The sequence below is a fragment of the Semicossyphus pulcher genome, unplaced genomic scaffold (assembly GCF_022749685.1).
Source record: "Semicossyphus pulcher isolate SPU_LCO1_2020_fin unplaced genomic scaffold, fSemPul1.0.p SCAF_9, whole genome shotgun sequence".
Classification (NCBI taxonomy): Eukaryota; Metazoa; Chordata; class Actinopteri; order Labriformes; family Labridae; genus Semicossyphus; species Semicossyphus pulcher.
The window spans coordinates 1615001-1632261 of record NW_027211770.1 but is presented as its reverse complement, the minus strand read 5'-3'; positions in this window follow the sequence as shown (position 1 = coordinate 1632261).

Here is a 17261-nt window from a genome sequence, read left to right as displayed (position 1 = left end):
ACACACACACACTTCATCCTCCCTCTGTGCAGACTTATTATAAGTCCATTCCCACCCTCGCCCTATATCTGACAAATAAGTACTATAACACACTGTGCTGTCATCCTGCCACACACACAAACACACACAACACAACACACACGCACAACACACAGGCACACACTCTCTCACACACGCACACACACACACACACACACACACCACCTCTAATGTTGTGAAGGTCAGGTTTCTCATCAGTGTCCTGTCTGAGTGTGTAGACCACAGAACAAACCACACAGCATGGGCACACTGTCCTGTCTGTGTGGCTGGAGGGACGAGGCCGGCCAATGTCACTGCAGGGAAACAGGCTGTCAGCGGGACAGGAAGTACTGGCTATGCATCAGATCCACATACTGTACCATGATCACATTTAAAATGATTCAGGTCACTCAATATGTTGCGGATAAGAGAGTCAGAGTACTAAAAATCATCCACAAAGCTGAATATCTGCCTCGAAAACAAAGTTGAACAGAATAAACAGTGAAGTTCATAATCTAAATGACTATTAGATTGTTGCAATGAATTTGAATAAACACTGAACAGGCTAACTGTTAAATTGCATTAAACAAAGAGGTTCCACATATATTTTACCCCGTCTACAATGACGAGGGTAGATTAATTATCATACAGCTGCCAGTTACAATTAGCACCGCACTATGTGCCACTGTATATAAAGTCGTTTGATATCAGTCCTGGCGAAAATCAAATCTAAATCCAGTAAGTAATCCCATTATCAAAACGGAACCTGTATTTTTTAAGTTTCCATGTAAATAAAGTTATAAATACAATTCAATTTTGATCATATTTTTTTGGCTTTAAAGACAATATTAAGAGATTAAACTCAAACACAAAGATGTATTTACTGTGTACTAAAATAGTTGTTTTAAAGCTGCTGTGAGGAACTTTCTGTTTTTGTTGATTTTGGCGCCCCCTGTGGACAAAGCCGTACCTCTTATCTCTTTGCTGATTTTGCCCTGTACATGCTTAAGTGGTGGTTTTTAACAAAAAACGTATCCTGCTTTCTTTAACAGTCATATTTATCACTCACTTTAAAGTTTTTGCTGTGGAAAATGTAAACAAAGGCAGCGTGTGGTTCATTGCTTCTTCTGACACCTACCCCCCGCCAGCAGTTTCAGGCATTAAAAATAAATATATACTGTAGAAATCAATCAATCTTGTCGCTGATGGTCTGGTTTGCTTTTGTAGGTCATATAGATTCATCAGAATTAATTTCAGTCTCTTTCATAACCAGATAAATCTCCTCACAGGACCTTGAATAATGAGAACTAAATAAAAAGATACGTAATAATTTATGTGTATAAAATGAGTATTGCACTGTAGGTTACTGATTTATATACATTTTTGTATCGAGCTAATAGCTCCAACACAAGAAGTCCTGATTTAGAGGAGTTCAGTTAATAACCTTGCTTTGATAAGTGCATTTAAGTTTAACTCGGAGATTAAAAAGTATCTGCACAGCTGTAATCTAAACTATATTGCTGTACTGTGATGAAACTTATCAATGCTGGTGTTAATATTGACGATTCTTACCAATTTATAAAAATTGGCAAGTCATGGGTTAGAAATGGCTCAAACACGGCATCTACTGTTTTAAATCAGCCCTGGACCTTACCAGCTGATGGTGACGTAGAGAAAATTCATGAAATTTACATTTAAAAAAAAAAGTCAATCAGCGGTGGGTAGTACACCCCCCTGGTAATTTTCAAATATATCCTGATCGAGATACATCCTTCACTGGAGCTTACACTATTTTTGCTATTAGCCTTCTTGCTAACGTTACATTACCACTCAAAGATTGGCCCATTCTGATTCTCTTCAGAATCAGAAATAATTGTAACAAGCTGCACGTGCGGTCGGAACATGCACACTTGCATTGCCTCGACTCCGAAAGCTCCGGCTTCAGGCATTAGTGGGGCTGGAGCCAGTGACTCGAACTGATAGGGCTCGGGAACATCACGATCTTCCACCACACTAAAATGCTTTTCAGGGGACTCTGGAGGGGAGAAATCCTCCACCTCAAAAGAACCCTCCGTGGCAGATGTGCCTTGTGACTGCATCGCTCTCCATTTTTATCTGGCCAGGGGAGGGGATGTCACTGAGCTGCCGGACACACCCACCCCCCTCTCAGCCCCTTGCCCACTATGAGCATTTTTCAAACTTGTGCAGTGGGTGGAGTTATGGTCAGACCTGTGGGTGCAGTTACACTTCAAACATGACATGACCTGAAGTAAGACCCTGTCTCAAGTCAAAAAACACACAATTCACTAGCAGTTGTAGAGCGACGCCTCAAACAAGAAGCACTATTTTGACAAGACAACAGCCTGAAGTTTCAATTTAGCCAAAATGCTGTTAATGTTAACAAGTACCCGCTGATATAATCTGCCAACAGAAGAATCTTGTCACAGTAATTGGGTGAAAGTGTTAGTCAGCACTGGATACAATGAGAGACCTATGCTGCTACCTGCTAATGAGGGGAGAGCTAAAAATTGAAATATGAGCAAATCCAGGTATTTTCTCTATTTCATGCAGATTCAAAATTAAACCAGCTATTGGAACCATGCACTAGCAGGAACACACCAAAGCCAAATTATCTCTCGTTCATACAAATCAGCTCTTTTGGTACTGCACAAAAACTGCCATAACTACAATGCTCAATCCTCCATGAGCACTGTATCATGCAGAATTTGTGCTGAGAAATGCAAAGTTTAATCAATTCCCTGGTCCTTTGACTCACTCCTGTGTGGTTTATTGATCAACCTGCGTTGAATTTTTAATGACAGCTCCAACCTGTGGGCGACCTATTACACATTCTGCTCTGATAAACTCTGGGAAAATGAGTCTCCATCCCTCAGCAGACCTAACAACACTCTGTTTAGCACCATTTCTCATTCAAAACAATGAGTGGAGCTAGCTGCAGGCTAGCAGCACACATGACATGACTGAACTAAGGTGTCAGAGCACACACTCTTTTTCATACGTGTTGGGTAAAGAAATCAGAAGAACTGAAAAAAGGGAATTAAATCCAAAATGTCTAGGTATTCCTTCCAGCAAAAATGTCAGTGGCACATTTCAGCAAATAACAAATCCCAAATGAATGGCTGCTTGAAAATGTCACTCAAACCCTTTAATCAGCAACACAATGCCTGCTGAACCGGGCTAAATGGCATTAAACTGAAAAAATGCTGCACCTAATTTAGAAAAAACACTTTTAACTTTAGCTCACAGTAACTTTTTAAAATTGTATTTATTTCTCCCTTTTTGTTGGTCCCAAAAATGTATTTTTTAACTCATAATTTGTTCCACGAGAAACTCAAACCTCAGAATCTGTGTTTCCATTTAACTGTCAACCAGACAGGCCAAGAGCAAACAAAGGGAAATAGGCACGTGACCATCAAATGGCTGGGAGCGATTAAACTATTTGAAATTCTTCTCATCTGAAGTCGCCGATGTTCAAGCTGACTTTCTGTATGGCTGTTATGGATTTAGTTTCTAAAATTAAAAATGTTTGTTTGTTTCACATACATAAAATCTTTTTGTGTTGGACAACAGGGGTGAGGAGCAAAGACATAATGTTAAAGTCTTGTTGAGTATGGGGCAGCCAGGTAACAATAAAGAGAGATGATGGGTCAAGTTTACCAGCCTTCCATCTGTGGGGAGCAAACAATCCAAAGACATCTCTGAAATACGTTTCTAAGAAGGGAGGACGAAGCGAGGCAAACATTAAGTACTGTAATGCATGGTGAGCAAACCTCTCCTTAAATTGACATTGATGTTGGCTAGTTGAAACGGAGACATTGTTCAGACAGAGGGTCTGTGGTTTAAATTTATTACAGCAGGTCAGTGAGTTGATGTTGGTACTTTAATGTCATGGTGATTCAGTTTATTGACAATGTTTTTATGCTGTTAGGAGACAAAACAGGTCCTGAAATACCACAAATGCCTTTATAAATATGTTTATAGAAACATGACTTTACTGTGATCATTAAAACCATGCTGTATTTGCAGCTGTCATGAGTCAGCAGTGAAGATTGCATGATGGGTAAAGTATAAACATCACTTTTGGGACTGTAACCTCCCCTATTTAAAAGCACAGACCCAAATTTAAGAGGCAGAGAAAACAGCCCTGATCAGACCAGGCCACCCTCTCCCATTGCTCCGTGGTCCAGGTCTGATGCTCTTGTGCCCATTGTAGGCGCTTTCGGCGGTGGACAGGGGTCAGGATGGACACCCTGACGGGTCTGCGGCTACACAGCCCCATACACAACAAACTGTGATGCTCTGTGTGATCTGACAACTTTCTATCAGAACCAGCATTAACTTTTTCAGCAGTTTGAGCTACAGTAGCTCCTCTGTTGGATCGGACCACACGGGCCAGCCTTCAATCCCCTGTCGCCGGTTCACAGTTTTTCCTTGGACTACTTTTGGTAGATACTGACCACTGCAGACTGGGAACACCCCACAGAGCTGCAGTTTTGGAGATGCTCTGACCCAGTCTTCACAATTCGGCCCTTGTCAAAGTCGCTCACATCCTTTCACTACACCCATTTTTCCTGCTTTCAACACATCAACTTTGATGACAAAATGTTCACCTGCTGCCTAACATATCTCACCCATGTGGCTATTTTAATCAGGAACAACTGTTTAGTGTCTCAAGCTGAAAATAAAAAAACTGAATGCCCAAGAATAAAAAAGAAGCTGTAACTTGTTATTTATGTTACAGCTTGTCTACACAGGAGGTGTAGCTTTAGCAGCACGTTAGCAGAATAGCAGCACAAAATACAAATAGCACTCAGGTCCCAACGTTACAGCTGGGCTCTTATCCTGGTAAGCTGTGATACAGTTCCATGTTTGGTCCCAGAGTTTGAAAATAACTGCACTTGATGGATGTTTGTTATATGCAATGCAGATCGACATTTTCTGTTGCAACCTCAGAAGGTCAGGAGAATCTAAAGAGCTGACACAAGGCTAGACTAATGTCGACTAAAGTATTATAAAGACCAAAGTATTTTCATGTTTTTGCATGTACAGAAGTGTATAAAAATATCCTTTGCTTTTTGTCGGAACACAGATTTACACCCATAAACAACTGTGATGCCCTGAAGTTGGGCTCTGACAGAGAACCACACAAATGTAGCCGACTTTATATGGCTACAAAAAATGATATTATAAATTGGAGAAAGAAAAACACTGACAGCACAAACATGATGACTCATTATGTAACAGTAAACTGATTTCATTAAGTTTAATTATTCAACATCAGCATTTCTATATTGTGTCTGTAATTCTTGTTCGTAATTCTTAAATAACAAGCATTTCTATTAAGGACAAGTCATTTGTAAAGATGTTTTTTAGGCCATGATGTAGTTTGGTCATGTGAAGCTACAGAATCGCTAAATAGTTAATACTAACTGACGAGTCCTAATAGACTTCTAGTGCTGTAATAGAAACAGCCCTGATGGTCATTTAGCTGCCTTATATTATGAGAATCCTTCATCTACAGAGTGTTTACGTTCAGCAGGTCTGCCTCTCAGTCTGAATCCTCTCGAACTGAAAAGAAGACTGATCTTCGACCTAAAGCACTCAACAAATCACGCACACGCACACACACACACACACACACACACACACCAGTGGGTGTCAGATGTACACTGCCACACACTGATATCACACATGCAAACTGCAAAAGTTTTCTCTTCAGTCTAGACATGTGGGCAGAATAATGACAGAGGCAGGCAGAGGCAAAGTGACAGAGTGAGAAAAGGAGGGACTGAGACAGAACTGGAGATAATGAGAATAAAAAGGCAGCGAGACAGAAGCAAACAGAGAGGAGGGGAGGAAGGAGCAGACAGAGGTGGGTGGGAACGGACAGACAGGGTAGAAGGTGAGCTCTCACAGCGAGTGTGACCCACGGCTATCAGTAAGACACATTCTCAGTTTGTATGTGTGTGTGTGTGTGTGTGTGTGTGTGTGTGTGTGTGTGTGTGTTTGTGTGTGTGTTGTGTGCAGAGGTGTGGACTCAGGTTACAGAGCTTGGACTAAAGTTTTGAAGAGTTTTTAGTTGATAACATGAAGAATAACTTTGACTTGAGCACCAAAAACTTATGATTTCACCTGGCCGTTGGCTTTTTGACTTAAAATGACTTCATAACTCTCCAAGCCAAAGAGTTACGGTTTTTGACACATTGTCAGAAAAAGTTCAAACTAACACACCGCTGCAGTTTGGGTAATTGTAACTTCATGTCTGCACATGAGCAAAATGTTGGCTTCAGACCCCCGTTTATTTTAGAACAAGATGCGTTCAGGCCCAGTATTGAGTGTAGGTCATTCCAGCGTGACAGCATTCAGAGCACAACACACGATCATTGCACGAGCACACTGGGTTGAAAGAATAGGGCAAATGATTTGTGAACTGCTTCCTGTGTAGACGTGCGTTGTCAGGCGTGTCGTGTAAAAAAACTTTAGACTACTTTTAGTGCCTGAATAAGAAAACATGAATAACAAAAAAAAAAAAAAGAATAATATACATGCACAAATAATATGATTATCACAGCTAGTGTAGCAGCACGATTTACCAGGTGAATGTAGCCTTCAACTTCATGATGTGGAAGGATACTTCATCATAACTTTATTTTCACTCAGTAATAGAACATTCTGCAATATTCTGCACTTTTGTGGTCTGAAAAGAACAAAAAGCTAAAAACTTTGAGATAATCTCATTCACTACTAAGGGTTGACCGATATGGTTTTTTTAGGGGCGATACCAATAATGATTGTTAGTAATCAAGGAGCCCGATATATAACCAATATTTGGAACCGATATACAACTGCAGTAAAAATAAAAATTTGTGTCATAAATTTAGAATAACAAACTCCAACAAAACCTTGAAATGCCTTTAAGCATGTTTAATTAAAAAATAACTTTTCAACATTATATTAAAACAAATGATGACTTTTGAGTGCCTTCATTGTCAGTGTTCCAGACAAAGCAGTCGGATTTTGTCTTTAAACCTGCCTTTATGTTGTTGCACAGAAATTATTCGGTTATTTGTTCAGTCCACCCCACGACTGATTCGAGCTTATGTCATGACCATCGGCTCCCTACATGTAAAGACACCAACTCGTATAGGCGAGTAATGTGACATTTGCAATAAGCAAACTTTGCAGTTGCACTGGTACCTGCGTTACTCAAAGCTATAGCTATCGCAATATAAATTAACTTTTATTTCGTTATAGTTAACTGTATATCACTGCAACAAAGTGCATTCAGTAGGGGTGTAACAGATCACTACACGGACGGATTGTATCACGGCTTTTGAGCCACGAATCGGATCATATTATATAATATACATACATATAATAACTTAAACACTTCTCTATGAGTGTCACTCTTCATCTAAACTGAATAACTTCTCTAGAATAACATTTCAGACAACAGTCCGAATGATTAAAAGCTGCATCTTCTTAATATTAGTATCAGTGGGACCCACCGAAAGTAAACATTACAAACTGAAAACATAAATCCTTCTGTAGTCTAGTGCCTTACAAGTGTGCTATCATCTACTAAAAGCAGCAGTGGCTACATTTAACATGCTCAGCGTTCACAGCCGACCTGTGTATTTTTTTTTACTGGCTACACCTGCATTACATCTGCTGTTTAAGTCACAGCCAATAAAATAAACTGTGAGCGTTATGAATCTAACTTTGTGTAAGAAGGGTACCGGTAAGTTAATATCCACACAGTAGACTACAGCAGGCTGTGGGACGAAGTAATGTTTCTTGAGCTCCCGATTATCATCACAAGCAACCGCCACCTAGTTCCTTCAAGTGGTGAGAGTGAAAAGAGAATAGTGGATGCCCTGCGCCTCTGGTTGAAAATATCACAGAAACGCACCATGAAATCGCTGTTCACTAGCACGATTTAGCATTGCGGTGAAGCTTGTTTAAGGTTGGATATTCGACTGACTTTGGTGAATGTCTGTGGAATATCCACATTTAAACTAACTTCCCAACCCAGTCTACCAGCAGCTGCTCCGTGAACGTTTTTTTCCCCCAAACTGTTGTGACTAGGTTCTGCCGAGGCCTCTATGCAGTATCGTTCAAGTCCGCATGACCCCTAATCATTATTAATAAGAGTCAAACACAACACTCAGTCTTGTCTCTTTTTACTGCAACTCTGCATAAGGATTTAGAGACAGCAAAAAATGTATTTTACACTGTGATGTTAAACTTTGCGTCGGTCTTTCCGATCACATGCATTGCGAACCGTGGGGAATGATCTGAACAGATCACAGATAAACTATGATCCGTTACACCACGAGCAGGATTGTTTTTTGCAACTTGGGCAATATTTGCTGCCTTAACCTTCGACCCACAGCACCGGTCGCTCACCGGAGCTGCTCCAGTCTGCGCATGTGTTCCTCTGTCCTCTCTGGTGGCACAGTCACCTCAGTGTTGATATTACTCGAGTGTAACGAATCAGATAGTGACATGGGTGGAACATTGCTCCAGACCACAGATAGAAGGCGGCTGCATTTGAGCCAAATAGGCGCATTTTTAAATGAAAATTTAAAAAAAATATGATACCGATAATCGTTAAAATGCTGAATATCAGCTACAATAATCAGCCGACCCCTCAGTTATCTACAATATAGAGAGTGTAGAGCAGTCAATTCAGATTTCTGTCAATCCTTCAGTGACCTGGCTGACAGTCGATGTGTCGTAGAGTTGTGAAAAGTAGTGCTGATGCATTAAAATAATTGGTTCTTTACTGACATTTGAAACCACCTCGGTCAGAATGATTTAAAGCTCTCAGCATGTTCAAACTGCAGAAACGATGAGAATTAACAGCAGTTTAAAAAATGTCCAACCTATCTCTTTAGTTTGTTCTTTGCAGTTTCATGACATGTTTATGTGCTTCAAATAGATTTGGATTGGAGAAAGCATGCACTTAGCATGCACAATGACTTTTCTACACACTTGTCTTTATGTTCCCGTCTTTATGCCATTAAGTCATCGTTAGAATGGTAAAATGATTTACGCCTTTAAGGAGAATATGTATTTTCTTTTCACAGTGAAGTCAGGACTTTTAGATTAGAATCCAATAATGTTTGAGACTTTTTAACAGCCAAAGCAGGAAGTGCAGCTTCAGTGACCCCTATGTTCAGCACTCAGCTGCAGGGGATGCCTCTTGCCCCCAGACAGATGGACAGATGAGGCAGAGCATCAGACTGAATCAGTCAAACACAGCCATCCTGACAGTGAGACACAGTGATGGGTATAGAGAGGCAGGGATTCACTCAGTCAGAGAAACATTTTGACATTTAGTAGATGTTGATATGACAGCTTCACCCCGCTGAAGAGCTGTGCAACCATGGCACCAAAATGATTAAGTAGAGACATTGTTTGGAGTTATCTGCACTGCTATCTGCACTCAGCTTTTTCTTAAACTTCAATGCAGCTGCTGTCGGTTCTGCGATCAACTACACTGTGGCTCATAAACTTCCACATAAAGAAAAAGTTTTGTGGATGAGACAGAAGTTCATTCAGTTAACTGCATGGAAAATATGCTGAAAGCAAAAGAGGAGGAGAAAAGTGCATTTTGCTCCCAGACGAAAGCCAGCTTATAGCTTGTACGCACAATTTAACCCGGCTTATCTCTGCAGGCTTTGCATCTCTCCGACATCCTCCCTACACACACACACACACACACACACACACACACACACACACACACACACACACACACACACACACACTCAGACATAATGTAACACTCCTATTTACATGAAACACCACAACAGGTTCTGGTTGTGGTTAATGTTAGAGTAATTTCTACATCTGACTGCCCTCGAGGAAGGAAAGTAAAGCAGTAGTGTGTTATGGTGGGGAGATAAGGGTGAGACACAGAGTGAGGGAGGGAGAGAAGGAGAAAAAAGAGGGAGAGGGAGCGAGGGGAGCAGAGAGGACAACATAGTGCTGCATTGCAGCAGCACAGCCAACTAATGTTAGCACTTTGTGAAGCCAGGGCCTGTTTGCTGTGACGCTGCTATCTGAGAGTGATCTAAAGGTCCCTTCTGTCTGAAGATAATCATGTATGACCCAGTGGAGGAAGAAGGACACTTGGTCAGACACATTATGGTCTCTTTATCAGCCTATAAGTCTGCCGCTGTATCTCAATGTCATTTATCTTTCCCTTCACTCTGGAGGATAATAATGCACGAGCGAGGGGGGACGTGCAGACGAGTGTTTATGTGCTTTATGGGCTATCAGTAGGTCTAAGCGCTGCGTTTCTTTCAACGACGATGAAATGTGTTTTAATCTCATCAAGGCGATTCGAGCGTTGGAGGTGATAATGATAACTACATTTGTTTCATGCTCGTCCACAAACAAACTTTACAGAGTGCTGGAAGTGGGGGAAAAAGGACATAGACTCAAGGTTGGACAAGTAATGTGGTGAGAAATAAAGACAAGAGATTTATATTACAGCTAGCACCTATAATATTTAAGAGGAAACACAATGCTGGATGACTCCATCTTGCACCGCTGATCCTTTTTTGATTCATTGCTGCACTGGTGAGACATTCAGCAGGGAGATGTTGTTTACTACCACATGGCCTGAAAAAAAGCATCACTAACAGCTATTTTCAAAGGGAAAAAAGTCAAATCATAAGCATTCCCTCTAATCTAAACCAACTTGCTGCAATGCTGAGAGACAGAGAGGGAGACAGACAGACAGAGCGGGAGGAGGGGGGACGTAGAGCAAGGCAAAGCTGTGGGAACACTGCTGCATCCAGCCAGCCAGCCAGCCAACCAGTCAGCCATTCAGTCAGCCAGTACAGACAGACAGACAGTAAGGCTATGGCTGTCAGTCAGTGTAGCTGCTGCAGAGTGGCGCAGTGCCACACTCTCTCTCTCTGTCTGTGCTGCTCTCTCAGTGCTCACGCTCTCCTTCCTTACCTCAACATCCATCCCTCCTCTCAAACAGCCCGTCTTCTCTGTCAAACTGTCTCCAGCTTTTCTTTTCTAAATCCCCTTTTCTTTCATTTCTCCATATTAATTTTCGTTTTTCTCCTCGCCCATCTTCAAACATCTCCCTAACATCTCCGCAAAGCTTCCTAGTTTTCCTGAACTCCTCATGTCCTCTTTACATCTCTTTTCACCGTGTCTTGCCTCATTTTACTATTCCCTCTTCCCAGTTTCCAGCAAACCTCCAGAACACCTCTTGTCTCATTAACCCTCCACTATTCCTCTTTTCCTACACCCACATATTTACCTGTCCGCCTCTTTTTGTAGCCACACAATCCAAAAACAAACTGTGAATTGCATTCATTCCTTTCAACTATTATTCTCACTAGGGATGCACCGATGCATCAGCTAAACATCGGAATCGGCCGATATCGGTCATGTTGACAGACATCCCATAGGAAAATGCACCGTGGCATGCACCGATGGCAATAGCCTATGTTTTTATTATTTAGCTGCTTTAACTGTGCAGTCAATTGAATTGTAACATAAAAGTATATATGTTTTCAGAAAGATTTTTGTTAGACTATGTAAGCACTGAAAAATGTTTATACTATGACCAGGCGATTCTTAAACAGAAAGTTTAGATAAAAAGACGCAATTTGAAATTGAAAAATTTGATTGAATTCATGAGTGTGATGAAGGCCTGAATAAATGAAAAAAAAAAAGTAAGTTTATTTTGGCCCCTTATCCAGACGAGGGCATTAATAATTAAAAAAATTACAGTTATATAAACATCATCGGCAAAATTGTTTTAAACATTGGTATCAGCCCTGATTTTCTCAATCAGTGCATCCCTAATTCTAGCTATTTTTATGTTGCAAATGGTCTGCCTTCTGTATACTGTTGTGAGATGGGAGGGGCTGCAGGTGCACCTGGTTCAAGAATTAAAAGTTTAATTTATTTTTCCCATAAACAATGTCAGGTGTAAAGCTGCAGAACTACTTTAGAACCACTTTAGAAAAACATGTTGTTCTTTAAGACACTCAGTGTGTTTTATGCCTGTTTAACGCAAGTATGAAAGGATACCACATCATAACTGTTGTAAGATCAAAATGTGTTCCATATTGCATAAATCTTCTAAATGATTTGAGTTTGTGTCTTTTGCGTCTCCATGCAGGACGTGAGATGAGCCTCCTAAATGTGCCAATAAGTGTAACTAAACCCTCATTTATTATTTCTAAAGCAGCCTTAAAAATTATTGCCCTGGAAGGAGACAGAAAATCTAGCAAAAAAAAATTCCAACAAATCACCAACATGTTGATTAGCAGTGATGTTGATAGGTTTTCCATGTAGTGATTCCCCGGAACCCACTGGTGGTGATTTGAGTGGATCCCTGGGAAATCGAATGGGTCCCCAAAAAATGTTTGGTTCTTGAGAAATTGCAGTGTTAAACTCATGTTTGATGTTGGTATGGTGTGATATGGTTAGAATTAACAGATATACTCACGTATGTTTAAAATGTATCTAAAATTAGAATTAGAAGAATAAAATTGCAAATCTGAAAAGTTAATTAGAAAACAACTTTTGCACGACATACAAAATTCTAATAAAATAGTGTTTCTGTAGAACCAAAATAAATTAATAGGAGTGCTGATTTTAACACATGAACAGAACATTCCCATCACCCTGACACAGTCTGCAAATAAACTGTTTGCTAAAGTCTGAACATCTACTAAATCAAATGTGATTATAATCACTGTGAGACTTTAACTAACATAGTGGAAAGTCTGGTGGTAATAATAAAATGATGCAGACATGTTTGTGGTGCATTGTGAGCAGCCTTTATGTAAATCAAGTCTATAGCATTTGTCAATGATTACTTTACTTAGTGAGCAGTAACGGGATATAAGCGCAGACGTCTTCTGAGCATAAAAAAATGGCGTCGCCAGTGGGAAAAATATTTTTCACAGCCAGCGGAGTGTGTATTGTTTTGTTTATTTCACTACAGCTGAGACGGTAAAACATCAGCGACACAAGTGAACCTAACATAAGCGGCTGGGTTTGTTAACCACTACAAAGCTTGTATCTTTAATTGTTCAGATGAAATCACTGGTGACGGACTAGTTGTTGTTGTAGCAGCTAAACTAGCACGTTGCGAGACTGTGTACACATGATCTCCTCTGCGCCGATTATAGATGCGCAGAGGGTTGAAACAGCGGTGCTCTGACAGCAAGTTTTCCTCTGCAGATTACTGAGATTTTAATACAAGTTTCACTACAAATCTAGTTCACAATGTTTCGTTCCGTTTGGGAAAGATGAGGTGCGTCCCTGGGACACATGGATAGTGAGTTTACTGCGTCCTTTTAAATTTCAATGCGTCAGAGACGCAGGAAGCGTACCTAGCAACATCACTGATTAGCATGTGCCTGATATTATCAATAACCTCTGAGATTGGTGAAGATATGGCAGGTAAATTGCTGTGAAATGTATACTTTACAAATTACAGACATGGCAGATTTACACAGGATTAAGCTCAAAGACACTTTCCTCTTTCAGTACAAATTACTACAGGTCCCCAGGTAATACTCATCTTGTGTGAACAGGCCTTCTGGTGCTTTGCTTTGTTCAGAACAGCAACAACTAGCGTGCTGAATTTATCCAACTTTGGATTATCTCCTCTTATTGGCTTGTTCTCCATAGCAACAGTGAGCAAGGATTATGTGTTAATTAGTACATAGATCTATCTGTAATGACAAACTGACAGGCTTTAAATAATTCAAACTGTTTGCTATAACATAAATCTATCTAGGAGAGTTTATATGTCAAATAAAAAGGAGATCATCCAAAGAAAAGTCTTGAGCAAAAACATATTAAAACAGAAGCTCTGATTGGCTCCGTTATTTGTCCATGCAGAAAAACCTGAAGTATTTCAATCTAGGGCCACTGCTAATGATAATTCCAAATCAATCGTTTCAATCAGTAAACCAGAGAAAGATTTATTTCTCTCTTCTGCTTGCTCCCTTTTTTATGCCATTGCCTTCCTCTTCCCTGTCCTCTTCTCTCTGCATTACTTTGCTTTTATCTCATTTCCTCTTTACTCCCCTCTTTATTCAGCAAACAAACTCCTCATTTCCCACCCGTCCCTCATATTCCGTCCTCCCTCTCTCTTGCCTCGTCTTTCCATTCCCTTTTTCCTTCCCATGTCCCTTCTGCAACTCCTTTTATTTTTCTCCTCGTCTTCTTTCCTCTTCAGAGAGCCACGCTCATCTCATCTGCTGGAACACTCTTCGTCTCGTCTCTCCTCTCCCAGGGCAGGGATCAACCACAGCCCATTTCACACATGACAGAGTGTGCTGTATGCCACTGATGTATGTATGCTGCTGAAGGTGGCGCTACTGATGGCCAGCAATAGAGATAGGGTAATGAGCAGGGAGCCTGTGTATGTACGCAAAGTGTGTGTCTTAACGATGGGCAACTGCGTCCATCTGAATTTCAATTCGCAAAGGCAGAGCATTGAGATTCCACTCATACATTTAGAAATATTCTCACGAAAAAAAGATTGAGGAATTTCAGCCTCCCTTCTGAATGAATTGAAACACCAGACAGAGCAGGCAGCCATCGATATGCTCATTTACCCCATGCAGGCGAGAGGGAGGAAAAGTGAGTCAGGTGTCATAAAGTTACAAGAGAGAAAAAAAGCAAGCGAGAGAAGAAAGGCTGAAAGGTAAAAGGGAGTGCGGGAGAGAAAACATTACATTTCTTATAGAGGGCAGGAGGTGAAGACAGAGCGGGAGAGGCGGGTTTCACCACTCAATCACATGCGGATCAAATGGATCAGTTCTGCTACAGGCTGGAAGACACCTTTGGATCTGTGTTTGGAAACAAGTTCAGACAGAAAACTGTAGCCTATGCTTGTGTGTGACTGTGGCAATGTGTAGCTTATCTGTAAAACTCGTATGTTTAGGAGTCGCCGTGGAAGTTTAAGATTGATTCTGCTTCTTTGTCGAGTGCAAAGACAAGGTCTTTGTGTTGCTGCCTAACAACACAGTGAGGGAGTCGAGCAGAAATTTGACAGCTCCGAAAATTCACTCAGGTCTTTTTACAGTAGAGGAGCACTTGAACTTGAGCTCATCTGTAGGCTGCACCACATAACTACTGCTGGGAAGTCTGGCTTTCTGCTGGCTGCTGTCCTGAACAGTGTGTCAAGACCAGAATTGGTTCTGGCCGCCTTTCCACAAGACATTAGAGAACTTGAATAATGCCTTAATAAGCTGGATCCTAGAACAAAAGTATACTGGGATTCAGGTTTGTCTCCAACAGTTTGGTGCACTGATAAATTGTTTTAGCATCAACATTACAATGTGTGCACATGCAAAAGTCACACTGCAGGACAGTAGTTAGATAAATTAAGTGAAAAATGTCATGCTGCTACTTTTGCTGTTTGATACGAACATGACTATGATGCTCAAAGAGTCTGTCTGACATCACATTAGTGAACAGAGAACTGACCGCTGTGGATGAAGAGTCTTTGGTCACCTTCTTGTAGCAGCCCAGCTAATGTCTCTGTGAAAGAGATGTTAACCACATGTTAGACCAGATGAAAACAGAGGCTACCATGTACGTCTGTTTACCTGCAACACTGCAACTCTGTGTGTCTGTATGAGCAGCCTAAGCATTGTGACAAAGTGTTGGGGTGTGACAGCTTGGCACGAGAAAGGGTTGACATCCTACAGTAGTATGCTGATCGCTGTAAGTGTATAAGTCATATGAGACAAGAGTTTCAGTTTCAGCTCAGTTATAAACCAGCAACAGGTGATCACCCACTAAAACAGCTGAACCAAAACCAACTCTATAGCTGTGTTGTGTTGGCTCTGCACAAGTCTTTAAAGCTGAGCTCTCATAAACAGTGCCTGAGATGGCAGATTTAAACATATGAGCCAGCATGACGGGCCTGTCTATGCTCTGAAGATATGGAGGGTGTGATCACAGCAGTAGGTTCACATTGGACAGTTACCAGGAAGACCAGGGACTGTAAACAAAAACACACAGGCTGACAAACAACATGTTTACTGTGGTGTTATATCATACCTCTTAACAGCCAGGGGAGCTGGAAGATACGGCTGAAATTTATATCTCAATCTAATTTTTGATGATAAATAAATAGGATTTTATTTCCCGTTTAAATCCAATATTTACCTAATTAAACTGGTGAGTTTCAGAGATTCACAGCGTAACAAAACGCTGCAGAACAGCACAATATAGATAATTTTAATATACGTAACCATAATTCTTTATTGAATAATGAATCCTCTTATCATCAGCAAAATCTCTGCAGCCGCAGGTGAGTGATAAATCTGTGATAATAGGGAAATTGATTCAGTTTTCTTTTCCATTCAGCTTGGATGGAAACCCAATTAAATCAGAGTCCACCAGCACACAGAGGAGTCCTGGCGTGTGAACAGGCGCTGTAGGAAAAGAGGCCACCAGGCAGACAGGAAGAGCCAAGGTAGGAGGACGGAGCGGGCCGAGGACAGTATCTTGAGCAGCACAGTTGCTCTTCAGGGCCCAGTGAGCCGCCATCTGTCCCAGGGCTGGGGAGGCCAGGCCAGGAGACAAACTCCCCTGACAGCATGTTACTGCCATATGCTGCTGGAGCATGTACATGCAAAACTGGCATGGCTGAGAATGGCATGAGATGGTATGGTCTTGTCTGCACCAAACTGAGCTGACCTTATCAGTGCTGGTCTGATCTGCAGGATAGAAAACCGGCAGAAAGAATGTGGACTCTGTACTCCTGGATACTTTGAGTACGATTACAATGTGCTTTACTGTTACAGTTCTGATCGAGCCATATATATCTAAATTAGAATATCATCATATTAAGTATAAATGTACTGGCTATGTAGTGTGTTAAAACTGATTCAGTTAATTCTATAACTGAATCAGTTTTCAAGGTTAACGATCAAAGCTGACTTTATACCTTAAGTACCTAAAAAAACACACTTCAGTGCACTTTAGTGTCTACATAAAATAGAGATAGACCGATATGGTTTTTTCAGGGCCGATACCGATTATTAGTAGTCAAGGAGGCTGATAACCGATATTTGGAGCCGATATTCATTTGCAGCAAAAGTAAAAATATTGGCGTCAAAATTTTGAATAATACAAACTCCAACACTTAACTTGCTTATATGTTTATTAAACAAGCAAACAAAAAGCGCAGGGAGTTCCCAGGG